At 37.6% G+C, this 17,551-nt stretch overlaps 1 protein-coding gene across 4 annotated transcripts in view; it reads right to left on the reverse strand.

The window, feature by feature from the left end:
- Positions 1-17,551, reverse strand: part of TLL1 (tolloid like 1) — a 126,613-nt gene that overhangs the window by 87,788 nt on the left and 21,274 nt on the right. The window contains exon 1 of one of the 4 annotated variants that reach the window (XM_068137140.1): positions 4,725-4,790. The exons of the other annotated variants lie outside the window; for them this stretch is intronic. The gene's annotated coding sequence lies outside the window, so the exon portion shown is untranslated. Of the gene's footprint in view, positions 1-4,724; positions 4,791-17,551 lie in introns of those variants that run through there. 4 annotated transcript variants of the gene reach the window in all.

The raw sequence follows: 17,551 nt of genomic DNA on the forward strand, positions 1-17,551 counted from the left end.
GTGATAGTTCCAATTTGAAGCTGGCCTCACTTACTTGGCTTTAGACTCCTATTTTTTGTTAAATGTGTCTACCACCCCATTTTCATAAACTAATACCACAAATACAAATGTAGAGGCTGTTCCTACTACATGAGTTCAAAAATATATCAAGTCAGAAAGTACAATTTTTTGACAGTATTACTGGAATTCCTACCATGCAATAAAATTTTATAGAAACATTTAATTGATAACATACTTCATGTTACCAAATAATGATAATGTTAAATCAACATGATCTGTCTTGCACAGCAGGATAAAGACAGCTATGGCTTAAAATTAATACCAAAGTAAAGCAGATAAGTGGATTCTCAAAGAAAGGCATAATGGCAGCAGGAGCTAATTTACCAGACAAATTTCACACTCAAGAGATAAAAACTTAAATCTGAAGATTAATGTAACATTGATAAAATAACAACTTCCCCCCCCCCCCCCCCCCCCAAATTTGGTAGCTGTGTCACAGTTTTCATGTCAGAAACTGTTTATTCTACACACAATAGAAGCAATTATTTCCATACTACTAGCATAGGACAAAAAGAGTCATATTAAAGTGATTTAAATGATCTTTTGGGGAAAAAAAATAAAAGACAATTTAGTACAAAGAATTAACATTCAGCTACATGTTTTTTCTTGCAAGAATTATACCTTAGCTTAAAGCTATACAACTATTTTTCAGCTACAAGAATACATACAAGTACTTATGAAAAATCAGCAAAATCAGCAAATCAGTAGCATGAGCCTATGGTAAATAGGTAATGACAAAGTTGGGTCAAAACTAGAGTGTGACCTGGACTTCTTGACAAACTGAATCCACGACAGTTCAAAATAACAGTTAACATCTAGCTCAGGTGAAAGTTAGAAAGCTCATGTGTTTAGAGTATGTGCATGCACATGCATGTATCCACAAAGAATGCAGGTCACATTATGGGAAGCCAGACAATATCTGAGGAAGCAGGAGAGGGTCTGAATCATACACAACTTCAAAACCAATGGTTCAGTTCAACAGCAGCCAAGAAGCAGTGCATATCTGTTGTCTGGAGAGCAACTAAAAGGCAGTTCTTTGCCACCTTGTCAGATAGTGCATACCTCTGGCAACCTCATCAGAGAAACATTAGGCATATAGGTGAAACAGAACCTGCTTAGTGCCTTATCAAGCTGGCAAGCCATGGAAAATGAGAGAGCAAGCTGGGGAAATGTCCGGGATATGCTGGGGATGCAGTTGGATATAAATAGTACAAATGCCTAATCACAGAATGATAGGGGTTGGAAGAGACCTCCAGACATCATCTAGTAAAACCTCTCTGCCAGAGCAGGTTGCACAGGAATGCATCTAGACAGGTTTTGAATGACTCCAGAGATGGGAGAATCTACAACCTCTCTGGGCAGCCCATACCAGTGCTCTACCATCCTCAAAGTAAACTTATATCTGGCAAAACTTAGCATTTCATTGGCTGAACTGTTAGTTCAGCTTTGGTCTCCCAAGGGAACACTGGCAGACTGGAACAGCCTCATAAAGAATTTGTGCAAATGATTTTCAGGAGTACAGTGACAGACCTGAGGAAGTCAGTATGTACAAACTTAACAGATACTATGTTAAATGATTTATCATCAATAAAATAACAATGAGAAAACATTTATTCATTGTGTAACTTTTCTTAGTCTAACAAAAGATAAGTGAAACAGATAAAAATTAGTAACAGGAAAATTCAAACTGAACGTAACATACCATTATGGAATGAATAATGCATAATGGAGCTAGAAAGGCATTTACAAAACACCAATGATCATAAGCTAAATCCTCATTACCTTTTGTCTGTAGAATCTTTTTTGGAAGGAGGCTTTCTACCAAGTCACTATTGCATTTTCAGTAAAACGGTACATCTACTGAGCAATCCTGGATTATTACTCCTTTTATTAGTTAAGTACATTTCAAAGAGTCATCAAGAACAGGACTGTATTCAAAAGTAGACCCTGTGCCATCTTAAGACAACAGAAAGCAAGGAAATAGATTTTAGTAGACAGAAGGAAGGATTAAGTGCTCAATGTGACTGTCAGAAAAGAGAATTGCCAATTGAAAAAAACTCCTTTTATGGCCTATTTAACTCCATTCCTACATTATCCCTAGATATACAGGGAAAAGAAACAACTGTCATTGCTCTACAGACACCACAGAAGAGCAAAGTCTCCCCTTGGCGGTAGTACAAATGAGACAGTTTCTGGAAAAAGAGACTATGAGAAAAGAAAACTACTCTTGCATGAGTTTATCAGAAGTACCAGCCAGCAAAAGTTAAGTAGGTTCTTAAGCAAAGAGAATAGTATCACGTTACTCTGCAAAAGAAAAATCATCTGAATTTTGAGAAAGATGGAGATAAAACATGTACCTAGCATGTAACAGCCAGCTGTAATAACCTTCATCTCTGAAGACAACATGGAACCTCTCTCGGGTCTTTCGGAAGATAAATTTGATCAAAACCAGATTTATACTTTTTAAATATTAAGCTCCAATACAAAACTTTCAGTGCTTTCAGAAACCTGCCCTTTAGTGTCCTTAACATTTAAGCAAAATCCTTGTAAAACATTCTATGATGTTTAATCAGCACAAACTGACAGAATATTTTTATTCTCATAGCTACTGAAAGGTCAGGATAAATACATCAAGGAGACAGCCTACACTTCACAGATCTGGCTTCTGTTGGCTGTCCTTGATGTCTGATGTTTTGCAGAACATGGCTTCACCTAAAAACTTGTTAAGGTATTTGCGACAATCAGCTAGTCAGCAAGCACACTACAGCAGACAACTAAAGCTGTCACATCACAAGATGTGGCCATTACATTTCTAACCAGGTTCAGTACCAGTTGGAATGACTTTTCATGGTAAGATCAACACACTTCCCAACGCTTTGGATGTTCAAAGTGATCCCTAAAAACTTATATAAATCCTGAATTGAAAAGACAAGGTAAATTCTTAACACCTGACAGAAATATGTGTTGTTTTTCTGAATGGCACAGGAAATGACAGGGAAGATTCATAGTAATCTCATGATCCTTGAGTGTATTATAACCACAAAAATGACACACATAACAAGATTTGACTTGTGGTAAAGTTATATGAAAAGCAAAAATCTCTTGGCTATAAATGATGTACAGCTAAATGAGCAGTTTTGATCTGCTCACTTGTGTTTTTCTTGTCAACCTATTTGATCTGGCAAAGTCATCTGTCAGTGAAGCAAAAGCAGCTTTCAGGAATGGCATCTTTGGTATTTTGCACTGGGGCAGAATTACACTTCTGAAGTAATTCTGTATTATCATAATCAATGAGGTGAAATTTAACATGGAACACTGTACAAATGGTATTAATAGCGCATCACTGGCAAAGGTATTTACTGAAAATGCAACTCCCAGAAGCACCCTCATCTTCAGGAGAGAAATAGTGCAACAAATAAAAATCCCATTTCAGCACTCAGCAGGAAACTGAGAAAGCACTTAGGTGAGTCTTCTGTCTAATTTGTTTGGAAGACCAGATAACTTGCAGGGGGGGAGAAGATCAAAAATAAAATGTTGACCAAGTTTTAAAATATTACAAATACTCAGTGACATATAGCTACCCAAGATACATACATACACACGTAGTATATAGCTATGAGCACATCTTTCCCAAAACTTGCATCTAATGCTCCTTGCTTCTTTAACAATCAACAGTATGCTGTTATCAGATGTAAGTATACTATGCTATTGAATCACAGAATGTTAGGGGTTGGAAGGCACCTCTGGAGATCATCAAGTCCAAACCCTGCCAAAGCAGGATCACCTAGAGCAGGCCACACAGAAATACATCCAGGCAGGTTTTGAAAGTCTCCAGAGGAGTCTCCACAACCCCTCTGGGCAGCCTGTTCCAGTGCTCCATCACCCTCATCGTAAAGAATTGTCCTCTTGTGTTGAGGCGGAACCTCCTGTGGCCTATCTTGTACATGTTGTTCCTTTGTTCTGTCACTGGGCACCACAAAAAAGAGATTGGCAGATTTATCTTGACGCCTACCCCTAACATTACTGCTTTGACACTCTTCAGAATCATGTAAAGGCAACTTGCGTCCCTGAATTTTTTTTTTTTTTTCATCTGAGCACATGGAATTTCTTCCCTGCTAAAGAAGTAGTTTAAAAATGGTCTTCTTTTGAACTCCACACTATTTTCTAATCTTACATAATACTTTTTACAAGGATATATAACAAGATTTTACTTGCAGTAAAATGCCTTAAAAAGCAAAATTCTCTTTCATATATGTATTAAAATAATATTCTGAAATTTATTCTGAAATAACAAGGAGCTGTTTTAATGGTTCATTTCTCACTATAGTTTTAATCTGTCAGCAGATTACCATATCAGACACTAGGAAAAGCATCCTGCAACCAGTTAAATGGTAGCAATCTTCAGCATTTCATATACCGACTTATGCTCCTTTGACATTATTTCTGCTCTCTGTTTTTAATTAAAACAGAAAGGCTCAGATTACACCTGAAAAAAATCAATGTCTGCAGATAAAAATGTGAAATATAATTTTAGGTACATGTTAGGCAAATACAACTAGAAAAATCCTATTCCACACTGAAATATGCTTTAAGTTATTAAAATATTTTTTTAACCTTCTACATTCTTATATTTCTTATGCATCTCTTCCCATACTTCCACTCACCAGACAGTGTCGAAGCATCAAGATTTTTTTCCCTATGAAAGTAGTTTCAACAGTACCTGTATCTAGAAAAAAAAAAAAAATTATGTGTCTCCTGCACACTTGCATATTTCTGCACATAATTTCAATTAAAATGACTCTTTGCAAGAAGCATGAACAAAGAAGCACGTGTGACATTTACATCTAAGTGGCAGGATGCAGACGACCAGGAAAAGATAATTGAAGTCAACGGCGAGCACTTGCAAAACGTGAGCCAGTTCGGCAGAATCTGATACTGTACTGCAGTTGGGAAACCAGATAACAAAAGGTTGGCAATGTGCATTCTGCTCTTTAATAAAAAAAAGATTTTATCAGATAAACTGACAGCCAAATAGTCACAATGTGTCTTTCCTCACAATAGCATGGACAGGAATACCTGGCAGTACTAAAATTTGATGGTATTTTGTTTGGAAGAAAAACTAATCTGAACTGCATGCTAAAATGACCTTTCACTACCCCACCCCCACATAAAAAAAAAAAAATTAAAAAATTAAAACTATTCCTTCTGTAAAGACTGAAATAGCGTAATTCATTAAGACAAATTTCTGTAAAACCAGTAACTACCTAGACAAGGTTAGATCTCTCTTTGTTATAAAATGTAAGATTATGCCACTAGTAAAACTCACATGGTTTTCCCTATGAGGACTGCAAGCAAACCTTAACTAATTAAAGAAATAGATCTAACACTAGGGTTGTTTTGCAAACACAGCAAGTCATGGCAGCATTTAGTTTTTCTAATACCTAAATTTCATTTGTAGCATGCATGGAAGAACTGAAGCTCTTCAGTCTCTCACATGACATTTCACACAAGTTATTACACTAAAACAAAGGAAAGTTTTCCCACAAAATAATGCACTGTGCTTCTTATTTTGGGTCCTGTATGTATCATTTGGGGAGAAAAATATAAAATCCCACATTAACTATATGCAAACAAACAGCAAAAGAACATAAATTCAGAAATAAAAAATGAAGCCACTTTAAAATTTTTAGGCTACAGGTCTATTTCTAAGACAATATAACCTGCTATACATCATTTAGGATCATGATGAAATGCTTCAATTACCTCTCGTTACAAAACAAGTAAAAGCTATTTTAAAATAATGTCCTAGCTTTTGCTTCAAAGTGAAAAGCCAGCTTATAATATGGACAGAAACAAGGACCACACATCAATCATCAGGGTTTGTAGACCAACATTTTAGCACAGTCTTCTGTCAGATGAGATACAGGACAGTAATTGGCAATAGAGGAAAGCTTTTATCCCAGAGAGGGAAACTGCCCCTGGAGCCAAGTGCTAAGTCCAGCAGCAGTGAGGGGAGCCTCGGCCCCAACTATCCTTTTCTTTTCTCCCATCCTGGAGGTGGGATTCATGCCATGTACTTTTGCCCCCAAAGGAGAGAGAAGGGATGCTGAGACTATGGTTTTGTGGAGTAAGCCTTATCAGGCTGTCTGCCTCTCCAAATTTCCCAGGAATTTTGAGAAACGTTCTCTCCCATGTAGTACTCTAAGAGACTGCAGGATGTAGTTAAGGATAGAAGGTAGGACTTCACTAACTTGCTTCCCTGCAACTCACATTCTCTATTTGCTCCATCACCTCCAGCATAAAAAAAAATCTAAAACTTTGGTGGCAGCCTGGAACTCCCTCCGCTGACCTGCCACATTTAGGGCAGGGATTTGGCATGTTGACACCATTTTCCTGAGGGAAAAAAAAGCAAAAGAGAAATGGTGTGTCTGAACTGCTTAAACTCAACTAAATCTGAATAAAATTGGATGAGATTAAGAAAAGGTGTTTTTCTAGCTCTAGGGCCTTTTCTCCTCCAGATTTCCCTCCCCTGACAGCCAAAGAAATCTTAAAATACCAGGCATTGTAATCTACTCCAATTATTGAATTATAGACCATGTATGTGCAGGAATTTGCACTTGAGGATTGTGACCCTCATTCTTTAAGTCAAAGAGACAAAGAGCAAAACACACAAAGGCTATAACACAGACTAGGATACCTGGCAGTGCACAGGACACCTCTTTAGCAGAAAAGCTTGATTTTGCTCTGAAATCAGTAGCTGAAATTGAGTATAAAACCTGTCATAATCAGTGCACATTAGTATTTAACTAGGAGGAAGCCTATGTGAAATGTCTGTCAAGCTTAGTTCAGTAAAGACATGTACGAACACTAATAAATAAATTATACCAAGTAAAGAACATCTTTTAAAAGTTTCTTTGTCTAATGATAGCATTCTGCTGAGTTGCTGAAAGGGGAGTAGAGAAAGGAAAGGAAATACCTTCAGGTATGCCACAGGAGCCCTGTGGTTGAACAAACTCCAAAGTACCCGTCCAATCACGCAACGGTTTGTCTCAGCCATTGATGAAGGAATTGACTCTCAAAATGGACAGCAAAGCTTTGGAAAGGGTGCCATTTTTATTTCTTGTAGCCTATTATTCAGTGTGAAGATATGAAGGCCCACAAAACATATTAAAAAATGGAAAAGTAGGGAAAAGTAAAAATCAGAAAATAAAGGGTAACTAAGCTTGCAACAGTGAAGATCCATCCAGCACTGTGCCTCTGGCACTGTCCTTTACAAGGAAGGCTCAGAAAATTTCTGTCTGTGTAGTGTTAAATCAAACACCAGCTATGTGAATTCTGGAGTTTCAATGAAAGGGTTTTAATGAATACAATACCTGAATACTTATTTATTTAGTCTAGATGTTTCCTCTGAACTCAACAGTATCCAAAATACATCTCATTGGATCCTAGGCTCACTTACCCTTCCGGCAAGGAGAAAGAGAATAATAGACAACACAAATTATGCATCCCTGTCAGTATCTAAAATCAGCAGATCGAGTGACTGACTGACAATGACATCTCTCTCTCTCAACTCGTTAAAGCAGAACAAGAGATGACCATCTTAAACTAAAGACTCTCTTCTAGAAAGCTACACCTTAAGGGAGGTAAATGTTATAATAACTGTTTCTCCCCCCTTTTTATTTTACAAGTATGTGTCTTCATAATTACTGTTACTATTCAGCAAACTGAGTACTTAAAGGTGCTTGCCAAAATTATGTCTTAGCATTCGTGAAAAATTGCATAGTCCCCTGAAATAACTTTTTCAGGTAATTAGTAGTTTTGGCAAGAAAGTTCCGCATTGGACATGGGACAGAACATTTCCTGTAGATTCTTAGGCTAATCACCTAATTACTGGAGGAGTGAAAGACCATTCTGGTTCAGAGATATTTAAAACATCGCACTCTCATGGGCTTCATGGTCTTACCCTGCTAAATAAAAAGCAGAACCGAGAAAACAAATTGGAGCATAGGGCATGTGATTATCTGCACTCCCTAACTGTTTGATCATGCCTTCACTCTGTCTCAGATTGTTACAACTTGCTGTTTCCAAGACAAAATTCATTCATGGTCTTAAATCCAGTTCACTGCAGGGACCATTTCCAACAAAATCACAAGTGTTCTGATGCTACCTCCTTAGCTCCCAAGAAGCTATCCAGCCTTCTCCTGACACACCACAGGGCAAGCAATCTTAGATACATATACTCATGTATACCCTTTATCTCATGCTATAAAACCATCACTTCAGTGAACCACAGCAGAGCCCTTGCACTATTTAGAAACTCTGAACCAACAAGAACACACAAAAATATAGTTCATCAATTTGTCCTAAAAGCACTAGGTCTGGTCTCACCATGAGTCTGAAAGATAATGAAAATTTTGTATTCTTCAGGGTTTAAGATTCAGGAGTATTTCTTATTAGTCTTAAGAACATCATTTGACATCTCTGAGCACTGGTTTGCATTTCTGAAAAGTGTGCTGCATGACTCAGAGAAACACTGCACATTTGGAAAATGTTTTAAGGCCCATGGATGAAAAGCAAGATCTCATGTAAATTATGATATCACAAGAAGTCTTAACTGGCAAAACTTCAATTACTTCAATTTAGAGAATAAATTAACCTACTAAATAGAAGGAAGAATCGTTCACTCCATTAACAAATGACAGCATTTCAAATTACACACACTTACAGGTGAGAAACACTTCCTCTACCTGGAAACTACCTCCAGAATTGCAGTACTTCTGAGTATGAAACACTGGCCTACCAATGTTTCTGGCACCAGATAGGTATTCTGAATTTAAGTGTAAAGGCTACAAGCTAAAATACTTAATCCTGTTACAATGTATTAATCCATTTTATTAAGAACAATGAGGGTATCACTACACTGTTTTCTTAAGCATATTGAGTACGAAAAACCTAGTGCTTGACAAATAAAAAACTAGTTCATTAAAACTACATTTTTCACTACAAGAATGAAAAATAAGCTCTTTTAAACACTGCCTTACGGAAATAGACTTTGAAGCATTTACTTAATCAGCCCTCTTAAACAAACTTATTTAATAGTATTTCTCCATTACCAGCTACTGTGAGAATCCTTAGCAATACTGAAATCCCTGAAAATAAACAGTCAAGTTGAAAGGCAAATAGACTAATGCATAATTGACTAGAGGACTGAAGTTTAAAGATTGAGTAACACCAAAATCAGGAAAACTGGTATAAGCTCTAGCACCTTAAAGCCACAAAGCATCCTTACTGCTTCAGGAATGAGACAATCAAAATTAAAAACCAACAGCCAAACAAAACAAGCAAACAAAAAACCACACACCCCAATACACCAAACCTCAAACAAACAAGGAAAAAACCCCAAACCAACCACCAAACCAAATAACAATTACAAGTAAAAGCAATCCTACAATCAAACAAAATTAAACAAACCAGGAAACAACCATCCCAAGGAATTTTACAAAATGAGATGCATGTAGACTGTACCTAGTCAAAACTGAGAAAGCACAAGAGGTGGCTATGAAGTTCAGCATAAAAAAGAGCAATCCCTCCAATATCAGCAAAGCTGACATGAAGCTCTCTTTCTGCGCAGAAAGGCAGTTATTCAGGGGCAAAATCACATGCCAATCAGGTACACCCCAGAAGTAGTGGCCCAGAGTCTCCGTGGTTTATTTTCCCTTTGATAGAAGTGATTAAGTCCCATTAGTGTCACTGGAAGGAAGACATGCATGGCAGGGGTGGAGGCGCTCCCTCAAAGAACAGCCAGTGGCACTGCCCTGCAATTAAGGCACAACGCAGTGATGGGGGCAGTAGCTGCGGGACAGAAAGCGCTGGGGGCGAAAATAATATGTGTACCAGAGAGAAACAGGAGTTTCAATCACGAGGAAAGCTCATCACGTCTTTTGGATTTAATCACACATTTTAAAGGGAAGAAAGAGGCAGAGGAGAAAATATATGCTCTAACTCAGTTTGATAAGCAATAAGTTAAAAGGATTGTAAATGAGAAACTCTTCCATAGCAGGCAACAAACTCTGCAGGTTTCCATCAATTCAGACTCGGTATTGATAAGGGTCAAGAGGAAAATCCTTACTTTTAGGAATGTTTGCTGTAATGTGTTCCTTGAAAAGTGACAGCTATGGAATGACTCAAGTAACTGCTGTAAAAAATCATCTGTTCTGCAAAAGGCAACTGACAATTTCTTTGCCAGCTAGTATTTAAAAGACTAGTTTATGTGAAGAAAACAAAACATGATTTATAGAATGTGTTCTTCCAAATTCACAAAGTTAAAATACATTCTTGACTGCAAATTATTAACAATTTCTTAGATGTGTAGAAACATCAGTATCACATCTGATCAGCAATTTCTAAATCTGCAAAATATTCTTAGCAATCACTCGTGAAGTTTATCAGTGTCAAAATCCATCACGCACATCCAAGTGGAGAAACTCACCCACTAGCCTGTTCGCCAGTAATCTTTTCAGGTTTATCCCTCGGTGAATACCTAATCAGAGTAGCATACAAGAAGAGAGATAGAAAATTCCAAATTCTGAGATCCTCGGTGAACATAGAACTTCAGAGCCATTTATAGCTTCCTATTTTAATTTAGTTACCTTCCAATCCATTTAAGAATAGAAATTTTATCTATTTTGTTCTAAGTATTGCAACCTGTGTATCAGTCACTGTGTAAACACGCCTGCCTCGGGAGTTATATACAGTACATAACACCTGACATTGCAAATCACTGCTCAGTCTCAATTAAAAAAAAACAACAAACAAAACAAAACAGGATTGGCACATAGTAAAATAAATCCACTGTATTTTTAACCTCTAAATATGAAGAAAAAGTGATCTCTATATACACCTACAAAGCACAAATTAAAAATCTGGTTACATAAATTTATTTGACAGTTCCAATAATCACAGAAGTTTATTCCACAAGCTGCTAGTCAAGAGGTTCTGAAGCAAAGGCAACTTCATACTTGATCTCAGAAGCATAATGCAAAGGGATGTGTAATCTCTATCTGACCTAACACTGTGCATCCAACTAATATACAGTGATGAATTCTGATGCTTCAAATATTTACTTACAAGAACATCCAATGGAACTGGCCAAAGATGTCAATAGGTCTATTTATTGGCTCATGCTAAGTGCCTGCAAGGCAAAAAGCTGTCTATCTCTATTGATAACATGCTCAGAACACCAAAGGGACTGGATCATGCCTACCACCACTTACATTCAACAGCACTCACCCAGCCCACGTTAGCTATTCAGATGATTTGACTACGGCTGCAAAACACGTGGATGAAGAGTTGAAGACACAAACACAAGGTATTCCTTTTCAGTTTTAGCAAACATACAAAAATTAACTTCATTTAAACTGGTTAGCAACAGGCATTTTTTGAAACACCTTATCTCACCAGGCCCTTATTCACAGCAAAAAGACTTAGGTTTTCTCTGCTATATTGGATCAAAAAATGTTCGACAAACAAGAGCCCTCACTGTAAAATTAGCAGCTTACTGAGAGCACCCATATAATTTAAAGACTTAGACAAGGTTTTAGTACAAGATACTGGAATAATAGATTTAACTTAAAGCATTGCTTACAATTTTTATAATGACTTCCTAATTAAATACTTCTGCTGCTTTCTGCAATCTTACTCTGAATTTATATACTCAATTCAGCCTCGTTAACATTTCACACTCTCTACCTTGTTTGCTTTTCTTATTCCAAACACAGAAGCACTGCTGATAGAAATCAGACACCTAGACAGAAGCTCAGATCACTGTTTAGTAAGCATGTTTTTTAAATATCCCCATTTTGAGAACCACTATTTATAAAGGAGACTTTAATCCCATTTCAAATCAAACTTATTTAAATTTCAGTAGAACAGCTATCCCTGTTACCCTGTTCCCTGCTCTGCCCAATCGGATCACTCAATGGTAGCATTCAGTCAATCCTTCTCTTGGCTTATCCTTGAAGAAACTCTTTGTGCTAAACGGTAGGTAGGTGCATTCTCAAATATTTCAAAGCTTGCTCAAGAACTGTATCTCACAAATCACAACAATGAATATTCAACATGAATTTTATTGTTCCTATAGTCTATAATTGAAAAAATAATCATATAAAGAAATGCTTGTAGCAGAGGTAAAAAACTACAATTACTCATGTACATAGTTGATTATATATACTTTTTAATTCAACTAGGTAAACAAAAATTAACGTATTTCTCCAGAAGTGCTACTTTAGAAAAATCTTCCCTATCAGAAAATAGTCTACATATGATGTCACTGTGATTTGACTCCAATATTTCACCTGAGTGCCAACTAATAAATTTCCAAAGCAAACAAGCTAAAATACATTTTGATGACATATTTCTTCATCTTTCAGCTGAAGTTAATAAGTGGTAAGCAGTTTACTATCAACACTCCTATTCACTCGTAAAATGTTTTGTCTTCCCATCAACCTACATAGAGCCTCTTAGAACATAAATGCATAAAGACTGATTCACCATTTGGCACCACTGATCAGTGAGGGGGAGATGGGCAAGCAACACTTATTTTCAGGTCAGATCTATTCTTAGTACTACCAAGGTAAAAGTAATGACCCTATTTTAATCTATCATTTTATGCTGTATCTACGATAAAGTATTAAATTTAATATAAGAACCTTCATTGTACTTGAAAGGGTTCTTTTAGCAAGTGATTTCACTTATTAATGCTGTTTACACTCCAAGTTTCCTGGAGTTGGGTTGTGTTTGGTTTGGGTTTTTTTGCTTTAAGAATGGCTTATGTTAACAGGGGAACATTAGCATAAGGTGCTCTTAAACTGAACAAGAATGCCTGGTTTAACTAAACTGATCTCTAAGCCTATTTAATTTAATCACTACACTTTTCTTATGTACATAAGGCCTTTGTGTTACCAAAGCCTCTTGGAAAGGTGTAGGCTACAAGGACAGAGAAGAATTCTTGATGGGCCATGCACCCAGAATGAACTGCAGTTTAGGTACACAAGGCTTTGTTTGAATACTCCCTTCCTAACAAGCTTGCCTTATACTAACAGCTGTTATGACAGTCATGTTTGCGTGAAAAGGAAGAGACTTTTAACCATTCAATGTGTAGGATAAGAAGTAATGGATGCCCATTTCGCCATCTCAGTGAAAAACTGTAACTTAGGCAAGCCATGGCTGGATAGACTAATATTTTTTTCCCAAAATCTATGCAATTACTGCATGAACACAGAGAAAAAATAAAGAAGTTAGTGGAAAAATGTACACTTAATGAAAAGGATTTTATTTGTCACAGTCTATGTCTAAGCAAAATGGTCAAAAGAATATATTTGTGAAAGCAAATATCACATACAAGCAATCTGAGCAACAATCTTTTCTTCAGTAGAAATTACCTTTACCTCTGTGGATGACAGCATACACACTACTGCTACAATAGTGCCTCAGGAGAAAACCATAACTCAGTGAGGCTAGGTCCCACCTCACTTCCTTCACTGACAGGTGCCTGACAATCCTTGTACCAAAGGCATGCAGCTGTGCCTTTCTCTCTCCTCCTAGGAGTGTTAACTCTATCCTTGCCAGCCCTTGGACAACCCATATGGCTTACAAAGAACTCTATACACCTCCTTCCCATTTAATTTCTCTCTTGGGAGGTCTCCAGTTTCTCATCCTTTTGCATCTGAAAGTGTTTTGCTTCCAGACTTCTCTATACCTTCTTTTCCTATCTCTTTTATAGCATCTTCGGATTTTTATATTTCTGTAAAATATGAAAGAGAGCTTTATCAATCTGTTGGTTTCTCTCTTACTACCCACTTACTTTTATTTTCACATCCAGATCAATAAACATCAAAATTACATTTTCTTCACCCTTTTTACTAGTTCATACATCCCATCCCTGTGCCTGTTTTCTCTCAGATTTTTCACTCCTGCCTTTGATTTTTTTTCCCTTTCATCTCACCTTCCTTGCTAATCAATAATGACCATCTAGATTCCTTAACAGTAGAGGGGAACTTGCTTTCTTCATCCTGGAAACAGGACACTCATTTAAGTGTCAGGAGATGCATAAAACACAGTTGGGCACCTGTACAAGTTAGACTTGGGCACAAATCTCAATTCTTTTTGCTATAACAGATCATAACAAAGTACAGTCCTGCTTTATATGGCTCTTCCATTTTCCAATAGAGATTTTCAGAGTGTACACCAGTATTTTGCATGGCTCTACATGAAAACCAAACATTAACATACACACACACAAAACACCACAAAAAACCCAACACTCTTACATTTTTCTTCTAAAAAATGAATCCATTAAATATGAAAACTGTTTTCTGTGTGTCATGGATGCCTAATTTGTCTTTGTTTCAAGAACTGATCTGCATCTGGAGAAGGGAATTTGTAGCCAACTAGAAAACAAGGCTGCTCGGGGCACATGGACTAAATCTACTCAAATTACAGATTCAACACTTCTATAAATACACACAAAGTTCATAGAAATGTGTAAATTAGTGCATGGAAGAGTCCAAAAGTGATAAAGGGCGTATTAACAAACTACTAGAAAGCTTCTTGGTATAAAATTGGTACATCCCACCACATTGTGCCTGAGCATAGTCCAGGGAAGATTGGGCAGCTGAAACAACCTTTAAGCCTACGGCCAAAGGCAGGTAGTGCAGATACAGCTGTAATTGTTGGAGAGACAAAATTCCCTAGCACCAGCACTGGCCACTCTGCAGGAACTGTCTTCAGTATTCAGGGACACCACCAGAGCGATTCACAAAGATTTAACATGATTTCCCCCGAGTTTTTTTGTATTTTGCCATCGTATACAATCCTGGAGGCTCTGTCACTGAGAGAGCTCAGAGACACCACGATACCAACACCTCACTGGTATGACTGAGAAATATTCTCCTTGCTGTATGAGGACTATCCCTTCTTTCTGGGACAGCCAACCAACTTCTGCAAAAAGATGAAGCACTAGTAGAAGTTTCCTTATCTCTTATGCGATTTCATTTATAAAGTACCTATGCAAAATACAGTCCTTTAACTACAGGGGGAAAACATCACAGTTCACTTTCAGCTTTCTCTGAATTCCACATCCACCTCTGTTGTCAGCTGCGGTTGAGGGCATTCAGTTTGATCCAGGGTTTGGCATGGACCTTCTCTAGGTCCTCAGTACTAGCATATTTGGATAAAGTATTTTCCATTATCTTATTTTTGCTCTGACATACTCATTTAGCTTCTTACAATCAAACTCTCATTTACTTTAATTTACTACCAGAGTAAAGAATTCGAGAGTTTGAACCTTTTTTTTGGCCTGATCTCTTGCCATACATGGGCAAGGCACTCCACAGATAAGTACATCATGCCCTACACAGGCCAAGGGGCTAGGCAGTAACAGATTTTCTTGCTTTCACACTTGATTTCACACATGCGGCATGTTTTCTTTCGTGACAGTATTTTATGTCCATATGTAGTTAGAAGGGGGGGGTTGTTGCACAAAAGCTGATTCTCAGGCAGAGCTGTGGCTGTCTGGGAGGATGGAGGTCTGAGAAATTAAGAGGACAATGGAGCTTTGAGCCACTTGAGAATAATTCCATGAACATCAGATAAATATCACACTTATGGAAGAACTAGAAGGAGGATGAAAAAAATAATTCGAAGAAACAAAAATCCAAGCCCTCCTCTAACTTGCATAATGCATCTTTCTAAAGAGACAAACATAAAACTAGCAAGCCACAGCATTTATATGTGAGCTCCATTTAATTAATGAAACCAAATTAAAAGCCATCAACAACATGATTTTCTTATGCAGAAACTTGTAGGCATTTTCCTTAATGATTTTTTAACCAATATAGTTACCTATATGACTAACACCACTCATAACACAGTTCTGTTCCTCATCATAGACGTGAGGGCATATGCTGGATTTTCAGACAGCAGTAGAAGTAAAGATTTTTTTAATAAAGTATACAGCAACAGTGACATCTTTCATAGAACCTTGGTTTCCCACCTAGAACCAGTGCTGGAATACTGCCACAAGAACTGTAAATGCCCTTTGTGCTTACAGGGCCAGATCTCCCAAAGCAGCTCCTAGCACAGTTCCTGAAAGAAATATTTTGTGTGTGCCAGAATTTCCATTTTTGTCAACAGCAACATATCAGCATACACACTGAGTCACTGCAGATAATCTCTTAGGCCAAACATCCATCTACACAAACATAGCATTTTGCTGGTCAAAGTTTGCAAGAGATATGTGGGTTTTTTTCAGATGGAGTGCAAGACAAGTTTTATTTGAAGCCCTCAGGTACTTCAGAAACAAAACTATTTTAAAGAGGTCCAATTTGCAACCCTGTAATGGCATGAATAAAGTAGAATAAATAACTAGGACAAGATTATACAAATTACTTCACAGCAAAACTAGAGCCATGAGAAGGCTGTTTTCCTCCCTTTGAGCTTCCATATCTCATCCAAGAAAGCATCTTCTTCTTTATGTTATTCTTTTACAAACAATACTGAATTTCTTGGACTCGAGGAAGACATAACTCAGAAGTTGCAAACAACTCTGTCCAACCACAAAGTTAGTTAAAATCCCCCCCCCCCCCCAAAAAAAAAAGAAACAAAAAAACCAACAAAAAAACCCACTGATACGCTTTGCCACCTGTCTAACGGTATCTTTCAGGCAGTATTACATGTGTATGCCTATAATGATCTATACTGCAATTTAGCAACACCCAGTATATTGCATAGAAGAGCTCCACACTTATTGGCTTCCCTACCTTGTAGTGGTTCCTCATGGCAATGCAGGTAACAGATTGTTCAGCTTTTACTGATCATCACATTGAAGGGCAGTGGTCCTTCAGGACTTATTGGTGGCAGCAATGATAAGCACCTGTCTGAAATACTCCGTTCACAACATGACCAACTCAGTGGAAACTGAATCACTTCTGAACAGAGAAAATGACACAGTAGGGGTATGCAACTGATTCTTGTGACAAAGTGTTCATCAAGTGTTGCTAAGTTTAATTCAAACAATCAGGGCTTAAATCTCAAAACAAGATTCCCTTCAGATAAAGAAAGAATCGATTTGCCCCTTCTGGTTTTGGAAAACACGACAGAGGCAGTATCCCAGTCAGCTTCCATATACCGGATTCCTTACACTCTAAAATGGAGAGAAGGAAAAAGATTTACTTAAGTAGCAAGGGAGGGGTGGACTGAGAGCAAAAAGATCACATGGGCTAAGAGGCTAATGGTGATAACTGGCAGGTCCGTTGAGTGCTGATGCAGTATCCCCACCTGCACTCTCGTTCAGTCTGTCAGGAGTTACAGGGTGAGAATTTTCTTCCAGCAGCTGCCCCAGGCACACTGGAGCACATTTACCTGGGAGAGTAATAACCAGCTGCATTAAACTCTGAGTGGCTGGGAAACATTTAATGCTGACTTGGGCAGATTT

This window comes from Melanerpes formicivorus, unplaced genomic scaffold, assembly GCF_026170545.1.
Source record: "Melanerpes formicivorus ecotype bairdi unplaced genomic scaffold, bMelFor1.0.p_v2 SCAF_4, whole genome shotgun sequence".
Taxonomy (NCBI): Eukaryota; Metazoa; Chordata; class Aves; order Piciformes; family Picidae; genus Melanerpes; species Melanerpes formicivorus.